This window comes from Nanorana parkeri, unplaced genomic scaffold (assembly GCF_000935625.1).
Source record: "Nanorana parkeri isolate BGI_ZX_2015 unplaced genomic scaffold, ASM93562v1 scaffold95, whole genome shotgun sequence".
Taxonomy (NCBI): Eukaryota; Metazoa; Chordata; class Amphibia; order Anura; family Dicroglossidae; genus Nanorana; species Nanorana parkeri.
Window position 1 is genome coordinate 332,006 of NW_017306363.1, and position 13,558 is coordinate 345,563.

Below are 13,558 nucleotides of genomic sequence, written 5' to 3' on the forward strand. Positions count from 1 at the left end.
AATCACAAAGTTTATAAACACAGAATTCACAATATGTTACATTTTTATGTATAATTTGTAACACTGGGTGCACATTATGATATATTTTGTAACACATTTATTAATTTTTAATAGGTTAGATATATATTTAGCGCTTTTCTTTTTTTCATTTATATATTTATGTTGTACTGGTGGAGAGTTATTCACAGTAATCTGGGCACCTGTTTTTGTTTTATTGAGATCTATTAATCCATTAGTGAAGAACGTATATTTATTATTTTGTTTCAGAGCCTCCTTTATAGATATGTAGCACTGTGAGGCTTTCGCAACTGCCACTGAGAGCTATGGACTGTACGCGGACTTGCAATGACGTCAGTGGAAAATAAAAGTCTGTTTTCTGGCTACAGAATACATTTTTTTTTGCAGCTCTACGTGAGGAGATGGAGGTTGGGATGGAAGTAAGGTTTGTTACTGGAATTTAAATGTGAAAACAGTAGTTTCTAAAGAAAGTAAAACATATCAGTTGTTTATGATGCATTGTACTTTAGTAACCTAAGTGTTATATAGTTAAGGTTTAGATCTACTTTAACTATAAAATTAAGAAATAATATATACCTGCCTAGCACATCAGGCATATAATCTAGTATAACCATGGAGAAGGGGGTACAGTAAGCACTTAGGCCCCCATGCCAATACCATCTCATTTGCTTTTTTGCACCAGACAGGTGGTACAAAGTGGAGTTCTTAAAAATGCATGTCCCCAAAAGAGTAGCAGGCAGCAAGTATTTGCTTGACCCCAGTAATTTGCCACCTCTGCCTCCAGTGGCCTGGTAAGTGGGTGCTGGTTCACCACTTTATTACAGGTGATTAAAAAAATAGACCCTGTGGTATTCTTTCTCACATCAGTTTTTCTAACTAAAAAAAACCCAACTTCTTTCTTGCCCCTCTACCCCTTCCCTTCGCTCTCCTCCCCCACTTCTCTATCTCTTCTGGCTGGGTCCTGAGCCGGGTGCCGCGTCCTTCTGCTGGTGCCATGGGACCCTTTCAGGTGACCTCTCTGAATGCCCGAGGGCTTAACCTCCCGGAGAAGCGGTCTAGACTACTCTCTGATCTCAGACGATCGCGTACCCAGGTGGCATTTGTACAGGAAACCCTTTTTTGGAGTGACCAGATTCCCAGACTCCTCAACAGGGATTTTCCATCGTCCTACCACTGCCCCTCGCCCTGTCTAAATCTAAGGGGGTGAGCATACTGTTATCCCGGGTCGTCCCATGGACTTTTGGGAGCCAATTGCTGGATGTTAATGGGCGGTTCATTCTCCTAAAGGGGAAAGTGGGGGAAACTCAGGTCACATTCGCAAACGTGTACTTTCCTAACACTGACCACTTGGGGTTCGTACGGGACTTGATACCTCGACTCCTGGAATTTATGGAAGGGGTGCTGATTATGGGAGGGGATCTCAATTTCCCGCTAGACCCACTATGGGATGTCTCCACGGGGACTTCCCATCTGTCTTACAGATATTTGAGGAAACTGAAGACTGAATTACACCTTCTCCATCTAGTTGATACCTGGAGGTTTTGCCACCCCAAAGGGAAGGATTTTACATACTTTTCTGCTCCCCTCCAAAGATACTCCCGACTGGATTACCTGTTTGTACAGCACAAAGACCTTCCATTGGTGGAAGGGAGCAACTATAGACACCATACTGATGTCGGACCATGCCCCTTTGCACCTGACTCTGGACCTATTGACACCGAGATCCCCCTGCCCCTCATGGAGACTCAATGGGGGAGATTTACTAACCTAAACACACGCACGCACTAGGTGTGTGTGATTTTTACACAGCAAAACGTATTTATCAACCAAAAAGTCTCTAAAAGCATATTTCCACTAATGCCATATATGGAAAAATCATGCACATGATGCATATATAATGCTGCTTCACAGTTTAGACAAAAATGGTTAGCTCATGCATTTACATTCCTGCATTCATCAACGCAAGCCACACAATGTAGAGCTAATTTACACAACATCACCTTGCAATTCATGCAGGGCTTTGCACAACACACCTGCTGGGTGTGTACACACTACAAAGGTGTCTAGATTCCACCAATAGATCATGCTGAGAGGGAACACACTACAGAGGTGTATACTTGTTTGTGGCGTGTTTATAAGGTTAGTAAATCAACCCCAATGAGTCACTTTTACAAAACCCTGTGGTTAAATCTTGGGGCCTCTGGGATGCCCTCCTTGACGGCCGAGGAGAGAGACAGCATAGAAACCCCGATCAGGCCTGAGGAGTTGATGCTGGCGCTGAAGACTGCTCGCTCGGGCAAGGCCCCGGGTCCTGATGGCTTCACGCTCCCCTATTATAAGACCTTCTCTGACTTTTTGATAGATCCCTTCCTGGGGGCGTATAATGCCATCCTGACCGGTTCCTCCCCCCCAGCAGACACCCTGCGTGCCTGGATCATGGTGATCCCAAAGCCTGACAAGGACCTTACTCTTTGCAATAACTACCGGCCAATAGCACTCCTCAATGTGGATTTAAAACTGTTCGCCAAGATCCTGGCTGCCCTTTCTTCCCCAACTGATTCATCCGGATCAGGTGGGCTTCATGCCGGAATGCGAAGCTAGGGACAATACCACCAGAACCCTCAATGTTGTTCACCAGGCCAGGGTGGCGGGGACCCCGATGATCCTGCTCTCTACGGACGCAGAAAAGGTTTTCGATAGAGTGAGCTGGGACTTTATGTCGGGGGTCCTCCGGCATGTTGGTCTGGGGAGCAACATGATGGCATGGATCATGGCACTGTATTCGGCCCATACGGCTGTGGTTCGCGTAAACAAAACCAGATCACAGGTCTTTCCCCTTACTAACGGGACCAGACAGGGCTGCCCACTGTCCCCCCTGATTTTCGCTCTCACTTTAGAACCATTCCTTCAAACTGTACGAAACTCTGCGAATATCACGGGATTGGACACTCCCTCGGGTCCCACAAGACGGCTGCATATGCAGATGACCTCCTTTTCTATCTCACGAATCCGGAGGCATCCATTCCTCACCTGCTCCGAGCTTTTTCCACATATGGCCAGCTCTCCAATTTTAAGTTCAACGTTCATAAGTCGGCCGCTCTCAATATCACGGTGCCCCCGGCGGCCATCGTACTCCTGCAGCCTCGCTTCTCCTTTCGTTGGGAGGTACACCATATCCAGTCTTTGGGGACGTTGATCCCCAGGGACCTGGAAGGAGTCTACTCTGCCAACTTCCTTCCATTGCTAAAGAAAATAGCCCCGGACTTCAAAGCATGGCGCCCCCTCCATGTCTCTTGGCTGGGACGCTGTGCCGCGGTAAAAATGAACATACTGCCGAGGGTCTTGTACCTCATGCAGGCGCTTCCTATCAGTCTACCGGCCCAATTTTTCAAAACCCTACATGGGGATATGGTATCTTTTATCTGGGGGGGGGTAAGACCCCCAGGTTGAGCAGACGCATCTTATCACTGCCCAGGACCCGAGGGGGGGTGGGGCTTTCAGACATGTCTATGTACTACTCGGCAATACACTTATCCAGGCTCAGGGTAAGACATGGGTGGCAATAGAGCAGAGTGTATACCGGTTCCCAATAGAGGGTCTTCCATGGCTCTCCTCTGCCATACCACACGAAGTCAAATCTCACCCGCTGCTTTACACGACCCTTCGAGTATCGCGCAGGGTACTAGGGACGTCCACCTTGTCACCTTTACCGTCGCCTCTGACGCCAGTCCTTGGGGACCCTGATTTCTCGCTAGGAACCGACAACGGCAGATTACGCCGGGCCCTCCTACATGCCTCTAAATTTCGGCTTCGAGACTTCAGGGGACCAGGGGGCTGGCTGCAGACCTCAGATATACAATCCCTCACAGATCCCCCTGTGGACTTCTGGAGCTCCCTCTCCTTACTACTGCAGGCCTCCACTGGGGATGTACCGCTACATTTCCTGCACAGTTGGGAATCTGAGCTAAATGTACTTTTTCGGAGCAACAGAGAGACACTATCCTAGCGATGCCATTTAAAGCCTCGCTAGCGAACCGAGATCAAGAGTCGGGATAAAAGATCCTGACACGATGGTATAGGGTGCCATGGTTGCTCCATAGAATGAATAGCTCGATTCCGGACTTGTGCTGGAGATGTGAGGGGGCTCAGGGTACGATGCTACACATCTTTTGGACCTGCCCTGACCTGCGGGCCTTCTGGGAGCGGGTGTTGGAGCTGATTGAGAACTTGACAGGCGCGGACCTCCGGGACGACCCCGCAGCATGCCTACTTCATTTGACTAAACACCCGATCCCCAGATATAAACGATCTTTGACACACCATCTGTTGAATGCAGCTCGGGTGTGCATCCCCCCTGAAATGGAGGGATCCTCGCCCACCCACTGTCCGGATGGGGCTCGCTAAAGTACAGGATACTGTAAAAAAAAAATGTATCCCATGAAGAGACCTTCAACAATGCGGCAGAGCCGTTCCTCTTTCTATTTTTTCTTCTGAAATAGAAATATCTAAATATCTCTGAAAAAATCTACCTTCCATTTGCCCAGTGGCATAACAATCCCTATAGCGACCCAGGCAGCCGCTATGGGACCCAGTGCACAGGGGGGTGCCCAGCCAGGACATCCCCCTGATGCCGTGCGGGCTGCCTAACCCGGCGATCGAGGAGGTGGGGCTCAGTGACAGAGGAGGCGGGGCCCGCAAGCGATCACGGAGGAGGAGGAGAAGGAGGCGGTAAGAGGGCTTGACCTAGAGAGTCCATGGTGGGCTCTGCAGGGTCACCCTCAGGTGGGCTGTTTGGCTTATCAGGTGGGCTTAACTAGAAATCACAGGGCCCCATACAACATTTTGCTATGGGGCCCTGTGATTTTTAGTTACGCCCCTGCATTTGCCCCATACTCTATTACGTTTAGTATCTTTAACCAGAGTTGAATAATATGTCCATATTAGTTTGTAACCCTCGTTTGATGAGAATTATTTTCCACCCTTTTGTCAAATGACACATCCCATTTCATGTTGTAACTGCAGATTTTTATACAGTAATATATAATACTTAGGTTATGGGCTGTACCAAATCGGGTTCTTCAAGCTGGAATCCCCTAGGAGTCTGAATGTCAATCTGCTATCTGCTACAATAGATATTCCATTATGTGTATAGAAGTATGAAAGTTTGCTATTTTTTTAATATCCACCATTTAACATAGACCATCTGAGATGCAGTTGAAGGCTTGCCCCCGTAGCTGAAGGAATGCCCACCTAGAAATTAAGAAAGCAATGCATTAATGCCCCCAAATTTCTTTGTAGAAATATAAACTAAGGCAGGGGTTCTTAAACTCTTTAATCTGAGGAAGCAAATAAGAAAACTGTTACCGTATAGGAACCTACAATAAATTGTTAATGTACTCGTACTCATTATCGTACCTATTACTAAAATGTCAGCAGAGCCATACAAAGACAAATAACAATGGCTGAATAATAATAAAAAACAAACATACAAACATTTGTTTCTATTCAAGTATAATTTTTTTCTCATGTATGAGGCTGTGTTCACATCATGTCTGGACCAGATCTGGAGCAGATCTGCAAAAGCAGTTTTGCTGTGTTTTTGCCACTTTTAGCTTAAATGTGCTTACAGGTGCAGTCCAGTGCGTTCCATGCCTTTTGTATGTGTTTTTGATGCGTTTCCATGCGTTCCAGTGCATTCCAGATCAGAGAAAATTAGATAAGCAGTATTATTTTTGTCTGGACTGGAATGGACTGCGCTGGCGTGAACAGAGCCCAGAAATACCATAGGAATAAATTTGGCTGCATTTTTTGGTCTGGGAACAAAAGATTCTGGTCTGGACATGATCCGGACATGGTGTGAACAAGCCCTGCAGTAAAATGAAAAGCTAGCATATTGTTAATAAAACAATAGCTGTAATGTAAAACAGAGAATAGATTCCTGAGTGTCATCCCATTAGGAGTGTGAAAGACCTGGGGCACCCCTGGACACTTCAAGAAGAACAATGCTGAGGTGCACACAGTGTGCCTCAACAAGCATTGGGCATGGTCACAACATGCTGGCAGTCCTTATTAGACATGTAAGTTTTGTTTCATTGCAAACTGAAATTTGGACAAATTTATTTAAATTTTGAAATTTGGATGCATCTGAATTTCCAAATTTGAGTACAAGAACAAATCCAAATATATTTTCTGAATTACATCCGGATTTCCAAATTTCCAATTCTAATGACCAATACTGACAAAGAAGAGAAGTGTTTTCCCACAAGTACATTGATGGTCAGTGGTGTGCCCTCCCTTCCCAGAAAAAGCATTGGTGTACAGTGGTCAGTAGTGCTTTGCTCTCCCTTTCTGAAAATAATTGGTGTCCAGTGGTGGCTTTACTCTCCCTGAAAAGCATTAGTGTTCAGTGGTGCTCCCTACCACAAAAAAGCATTGGTGTTTGGAGGTAAGTGGTGTTTCCCCCACAAAAAGCTTTGTGTGTTCAGTGGTCAGTGGTGCTCCCCCCAGAAAAGCATTGGTGTTCAGTGGTCAGTGGTGTTCCTCCCTGAAAAGCATTGGTGTTCAGCAGTAAGTGGTGTCCTCACCCATAAAAAGCATTATTGTTCAGTGGTCAGTAGTGCCCCCCAAAAAGCATTAGTGTTTGGTGGTCAGTAGTATTTCCCCCTCTCAATCTTCCCTGAAAAGCATTTGTGTTCAGCATGAGGCAGTGCAGATATCACTAACCTCACTCCTGCGTTGTGTTTCCCACCGCTGCCTGTGTGGTAATGTCACTGCTGGAATTATGCTCATACTATTAAGCAGGAGATTACTCAGAATGGCAGTTTGTTCTAAAATACGGGACAGTTGGAAGGTATAAGGGTGGCAGCAGGTTGGCAGTGGCTGTGGGTGCTTGTAGAGGCAACGCAGTGGCATATGGGTGTGTGCAGTACTTTAGAAACAAGTTACTGCAAAGTAGAAAAGGGTAGAGGCTGATCACTGAGGGTCAGAAGGACAGAAGGGAGAAAACAAAAATCACTAAAGGAGGTAGAGTTCCTTCAAAGGCAAAATGGAAGTACAGTAGGACTTGGCTATTATATTTTATTAGGGAAATTAGAGATTGAGACAAAACAGCCCCAATGGGTCCAGGGCAGTGTCCTGGATGTGGTTTACCTGCCCCCTAGACTGTGGCATATTGTGATAAGCTGGTGGTAGTAAACATAGACCTCTGTATGGGAAAAACTATTTTGCAGGCATCCCAAGACTGTATTGTTTGAAGGTGCAAACACTGTGAGCTATACCACATAGTTCACTACTGTGTTCGTTCTGAATCTGTAGAATAGAGAACTTCATAGACATGTGTGATTCGTTTCGTTCCAAATCGAAATTCAGACAAAATTCAGAGATTCGAATGTATCCGATTTCCAAATTACAGATATAACGAATGTAAACGAATCTGAATTTACGATTCTGAAATTCGTAAGCGGTAGTCTATACGAATTGTCGTTTCATATTTGTTTCATTCGTTCACTGCATACAAAAAGTATAATGACCCCTCGGCACCTCACAGACCCGAATGGCATTCGGGAGATCACAGGAGGATGTCAATAGCGGGAGATGTCATTTTGCAGCGAGTTTTCGTCGGGATCAGGCGGTCGTCGTGTGGCGGGACTTTTTTTATTTCATCGGGTCGGTGGGTGTCGTGCATCGTGATTGACGCTGGATTACATCGATGGAGCCATTTTTTAAATTAAAGTAATAGTCAAAAAATTACTGTATTTTTTTTCAATTAAAATATTTTTTCTAAAAGTGTGGTTAGTTTATTTACTTTGAACCCTTTACTGAATGAGTACAAGTACCCCTTACTCATTCACAAGGGGGGGCAGCATCTGGGTGCCCATAAATTAAAGGGTACCCCGATGCAATAAGCCCCCTTGCCCGCACCCCCACAACCACCGGGTCAGGGTTGCTTGGAAGAGGCCCTTGTCCCCATCGGCATGGGGACACCCTCCCAATGCCGAGGGCATGTGGCCTGGTAAGGCACAGGGAGGGGGGGCGCCCCACTTTCCTGCCCTGCCGGGCCTGTGCTCAGATCAAGGGTCTGGTAGGAATGTTAGGGGGGACCCCACTTTTTCCCCCCATTTTTTAGAGCTGGGGTTCTCCCTTAAAATTCCTTCAGACCTAAAGAGCCTGGTATGGATTTTGGGGGGAACCCCACACACTTTTTTTTGTTTTAACTTGGATGGGGTCCCTCCTAACATTCCTACCAGACTTAAAGGGTCTGGTATGAATTGGGGGAGAACGTGATGCTTTTCTTTTTTCCTCTTCAGCAGACTGTAAAACAATTTTTTTTCCCCCTCAAATGTCACTTTGCTGCAACGAACGAATGAACGAACAAGACGAAAACAAAATGACTATTCTTACAGACTACTGCTGACGAATTTAGTCTGAATCCCGAAACGAATTGACTTTCGGACCCAAAAAACAAAATAAAACAAAATCCTAATCAAAACTAAATGAAACGAAACAAATGTTTTGCCGGTGCACATGTCTAGAACTTAATAAGGCATTGCTTCAAGCCAATGCTGCCCAAAAACAGGCCACTGCCACTCAGCATCAGGTTCATCAGCAGAACCTAGCCCAGCAACAAGAAACTAATAGACTGTTGGCTGCCCAACTAGCAAGCACTGATCCTCAGGTGACTGCTTTGAACCAGGCCAAGAGTGTACCAACAGACTGCTAGCATCGAACCTGCTACCAGGGCAAAAAGGAAGCCTAGGGGCGTGCCATTACCCGCAGCTCGGCTTTTTGATTGTCTGGGAAGCCGGTTCCATGTTCCCTCATGGCACTGCTGGTAAGAGGAAATCTCCTTCTGACCAAAAGTTCTGGTATTGGGGAAGGTATCGGTGAATTCGGGTGAGTACTTGCCCAAATACTTGGTATCGGCACCGATACTAGTATCAGTGTATCCCTAATCCCTTCCCCTAGCAATTTTTGATGGCAAACAGGTGTCCCTAGAGACTACCCTGGTGCTCCTTGGGGTAGAAGTTTTGGGACAAATTTGGAACAACCCAGTTACATGACCCCACTCTTGCAATGTAAAGCATTGTAAAATGTAAAGGTAAATAATGAGAACTCATTATTTACCTTTACAGTTGCGAATATGTTGCAGCCCACCATGAACTGTTGTACCAGACTGATACAATTCAGGGTTAAGTTGTGGAACAACTTGTTGTGCTGGGGCCTTTCTGGAGGACAATGTTTGATTTAACCCACATACAAACCGGTTGCGGTATACTGAGCCTAGGGTGATGGGAGGACGCTAGTTTGTGTCCTCCCGTTACCCTAAGGAGAACTATGGGGAAAAGCCTTAACCCCGTAGTTCGCCTTTAAATTCACTTTTTGTGCCTGGACTTCCTCCTTGCAAGCTCTGTTTGAATCTGACCCCTATAAGATGTATGTTTTCTTCACATATACATTTATAAGCAATCAGCTTGTTGTAAATAATATTCAATCAATGTGTTAGCCGTTTGCAAAAATTTTTTTTTTCTGTGTATAGTTTGTAGATACATTTTATATATAGATTTTCCCTTTACATATACAGGCTTTGCTAGCGTAGTAGTTAGGCTACCCTGCCACTTGTGGCTAATCTACACATTTCTACATTTGATAAAATAATGTGGAAGTCAATTAAACATCACTTTACATAAACATAGCAATAATAACATGCACTCAACGAAAATATAAAATATGGTCCCTTAAGGATCAGCTTTGATTTTAATGGTAATAGACAAATTAATGCAAAGTTCAGTATAATGAAAACCAGAAATCAGCTTTCAGCTGATGAGAGTGGACAGGCTGACTCCTAATTGTTTCCAGTGGATTACTACACACCACTGCGCTCTTCACTGTATGCAAAAGAGTGCCTGAGGATTAGGATTTGGCTACATCCCACTTCACCAGTGCATGAATTAGGTAAAAGAAGGGACTTGTTAAGTGGAATTAAGGGCAGTCATTCCAGTTTCAGAAAAGTAAATGGGGAAATATTTTTAGCTAAATAAACTAAAGGCACAATGCAGCAAATGACCACTATTTTCAAAGGCAAACATTACCACTTAAAGTTAGCACATACAGTATTTAATTTTCTAAATAAAACATTGAATGTAGCTTAGCTATGTATATGTCAACTATACTAATATATTGGTTTAACACAAACGTCTGAATTGTGAAATGTAAAGGTAAAAAAAATAAGGTTTAAATTACTTGTGAAGCCTTCAATATACTGTACATGTTGGGTAAAGTACAGTCATAGAGTAATTCTACTGTGTATGCAGTGTAACAAAAAGTACCTTTTTAGGATGAGAAGGATGACTACACCACTGCAGTTTCTGAAGCTGGTGGGTTAGCATTGTCATCCTTTTACTCTGGGTTCACACCTTAGCGTATTGGAAACTCGCGTTTGCTGCGCGTTTCTTACCGCGCGGTTTTACAGCGATTTGCGGTAAAAGAAACGCGTGGCAAACGCGAGTTTCCGAGGGGGTATCCGGCTGTATCCTGATGGATACAGCGGGAAAATACGCCCCAAAGAAGCTCCTGTACTTCTTTGGGCATATGGCGTTTTACTTCGCGATCGTAAGCGCGGTAAAACGCGCAGGTGAGAACCATGCCCATGGGCAAACATGGGTTCTCACCTGTTCCGCGTTTTACAGAGCGTAGAAACGCGCGGTAAAACGCTCAGGTGTGAACCGGGCCTTACAGGAAATCCAATGGACACAACAACAACTGAAAGGATCACCAGGTAATATTTTAGAAGGCTAGAACCAGAAATAAAAATATTAGGTTCTGCAAGTTTAAGGCTCCATTCACACATGTCGTTTGCGCTTTCCATGCAGAAAACTGTGCGGCACGAAATTTAACAAATTTTAAAATACATGCGGATTCCGCGTGTTTGCGGCTATTTCTATTTCCGCCTGGAATATCGCACTCGGGCTATTTTGTGCGTCGAGCGTTTTGGTACTGTTGCACGTTTTGGTACGCTGCACAAGTGTTAACAGTATACGTTTAAATGTATCAATTTTCATGTTTAGCGCCTTTCCGCTCATACGAATACATGCAAAAAACTGCTAATATGTTAAAGGAGCAGATCAGCAAAATATTTAATAATGATTTTTGTTTTTACATACACAATAAATATACTTAGAACAAATGATAACTCGCACCCCCTTTCCCCCCTCACCACATGCAATCCATTATCATTTGACACATAAGATGTTTTTGAAACTGCTTGATTTGATTGCTTGATTGATTTTTTTTTCTTTTAAAATATGTTAACTCTTTAAAGAAAGACAATATTAAGACCCTCTTTTTTCTACTACATTGGGGATGTGTATAAAATGTTAACTATGACCTACCTCTATGGAAACCATTGCTTTTAAAAAATACCACATGTATAGTCACTGCTGCTTTTAGTGTTATTACAGGTCTACTTTGTGTAGTAGAAAAGTCAGTTATTGGGGTTCCTAAATAAAACACTTGTGTAAGCTAGCTGTGGTTTTAAATAGATTAATAAAATGTTTGTCATTTGATAAACATCCTTCTTTTCTTGAATGTGTAAATATGGGTCTATTGCTGATAAGTAACGCTAGACTGGATTTGTTTTTGGTTTGACACAATGGCATCCTCTGGTGGTGAGATTTATGAAAAACATTTTTAAGCTTCTAATAGAATAAAAGCTGAGTTAGAAATGAAATCATAAAACATTATTACAATTAAAAAAGCATATAATAAAATAATAGTTTAATGTCATGGTTAAAGGCCAATTCTGGCACCAGCATTTTTAATCACTGTCACAAACAAAGAAGATATGCTTAAAATAGGTAATGTTCCTAATATATAATGTTTGTTGAGCACTGAGCTTATTGCTTTACTTGCAGTACAAAGTGAATGGAATATGTGATATGTATTCCTTGATACTGTTTATCATTTGTTGCAGAGTTCTGCGAGTCATACAGGCATATTATATTTAAAAAAAGACGAAATTTCACAAAACCTAACCTACTTTAAATCTTCTTTACTGCTTTTGTTGCATAGTAGCAGGGTCTCCAGTCAATGTATTCAATTTTAAAAGACTTTCAGTTGTGAAAGTCTATTGATACAACCACGAGTGACACCGGTAATAGTATGAAGTTAAATACTGTGCAGTGTAATGTTACGTTTTATATTGCTAGATGCTACTTCTACTTTAATTACTGATATATTTTTGATACATGAATGGTAGGAATGAGGTTCAGATTCATTACTTACATAAGTTGGAAGTGAATCCTGTGGGTTTAAGATTCGTGGTCTTAGTGAATCTATGTGCGGATTCACCCAGGGGAATCTTTTTAAAACAATAATGCATTGCATGGCTTTGAACTATGGCCAGCAGGCTTAGAATAGGCAATAAGTGGGCCAATGGAAAAGCAAGCACCCATGACTTTGGAGAGGGAAAGGGGCACAGAGCAGCCAAACTGTTAATCTATTGGAAGATGCTGTAGGGAAAGAATAGGGAAAGCTTACAAACTATAGAGTTAAATTAGGGTCAGTTAGGGAATTGTACTTTAATCCTAAATGTTAGCCTTTTGGGCAATTAACAAGCTTGTTGCTATTCTTTTTTTTTTTTTTGCTTTTATTATTAGGGGTTTTTTGGGCTTTAATTTTATTTTCCGGTTGGTTAGAGGTCAGACAGCTTCCTATTGTCAACAGTTGCTAAAGAAGTGATGGGTGCAGGTATCTTTAGCATCCACTAATTCACTAACATGGCCAGGTATCCCTGGCCACATAAGCAAAGGGGCATGGATAGTGGTGACATTATGGCCCAAATATAGGTATGGCCATATTTAGTAAATGGCCACTATTCCCGCCTCTCCCTTTATATTACAGATGGCAGCTTGGGGAGCTGCCATTTGGCACTAATCTTCATCTGCATCGCACCCCAGCAGCAGCAGCAGGTAAGAAGAGTTGGGAGGAGGTAAAGGGAAAGGGACCCCAACGACCAGACCAGCCCACCTGGGACCCTGCAGAGCCCACTGTCTCAGGTGGGCTATGCAGGATCTATGGTGTGCTCTGCAGGGTCTCAGGTAAGTCCAGCACACTATTGCAACATTAGAGGCCGGTGGGGAGGGGGGTGAGGGGTAGTGTGATTAGGTCCGCCACTGATGGGCATACCTACTATTACACCTCAATAGTGGGAGATTTTATTGCTATTTAGCCACATGGGAAAGGGGGAATCCAAGGAGTACCTTCAGGCTTTCAAGAAGCATGAATTACACATCTGATTTCCTGGCTGATGACTCTAAGCTCTCTCGTTGGTAACTGTTGCATGTTCTAATAAGGATTCTGCCATTACCTAAATGTGGATGACTGAAGTATGTGGGATATTGTAGAGAACTAGCTTTAGGTAAAGCATTAAAAAGGCTTTATGTGTGAATTTGGCCTTCTACTACACTCAAGATGAGGACTTCTCCTGGGAACTAGATTGTGAGATCTGGACTGCTGCTGTGAGAACTGAGGAATGCAGGTGTGA

The 13,558-nt window shown here is 43.7% G+C and overlaps 1 long non-coding RNA gene across 1 annotated transcript in view; it reads left to right on the forward strand.

The window, feature by feature from the left end:
- Nucleotides 1–10,139, forward strand: part of LOC108783981 — a 13,029-nt gene extending 2,890 nt beyond the window's left edge. Inside the window, exon 3 of the long non-coding RNA XR_001941044.1 lies at nt 10,129–10,139. This is a non-coding gene — a long non-coding RNA (uncharacterized LOC108783981). The remainder of the gene's footprint in view (nt 1–10,128) is intronic.
- The last annotated feature ends 3,419 nt before the right edge of the window (nt 10,140–13,558 follow it).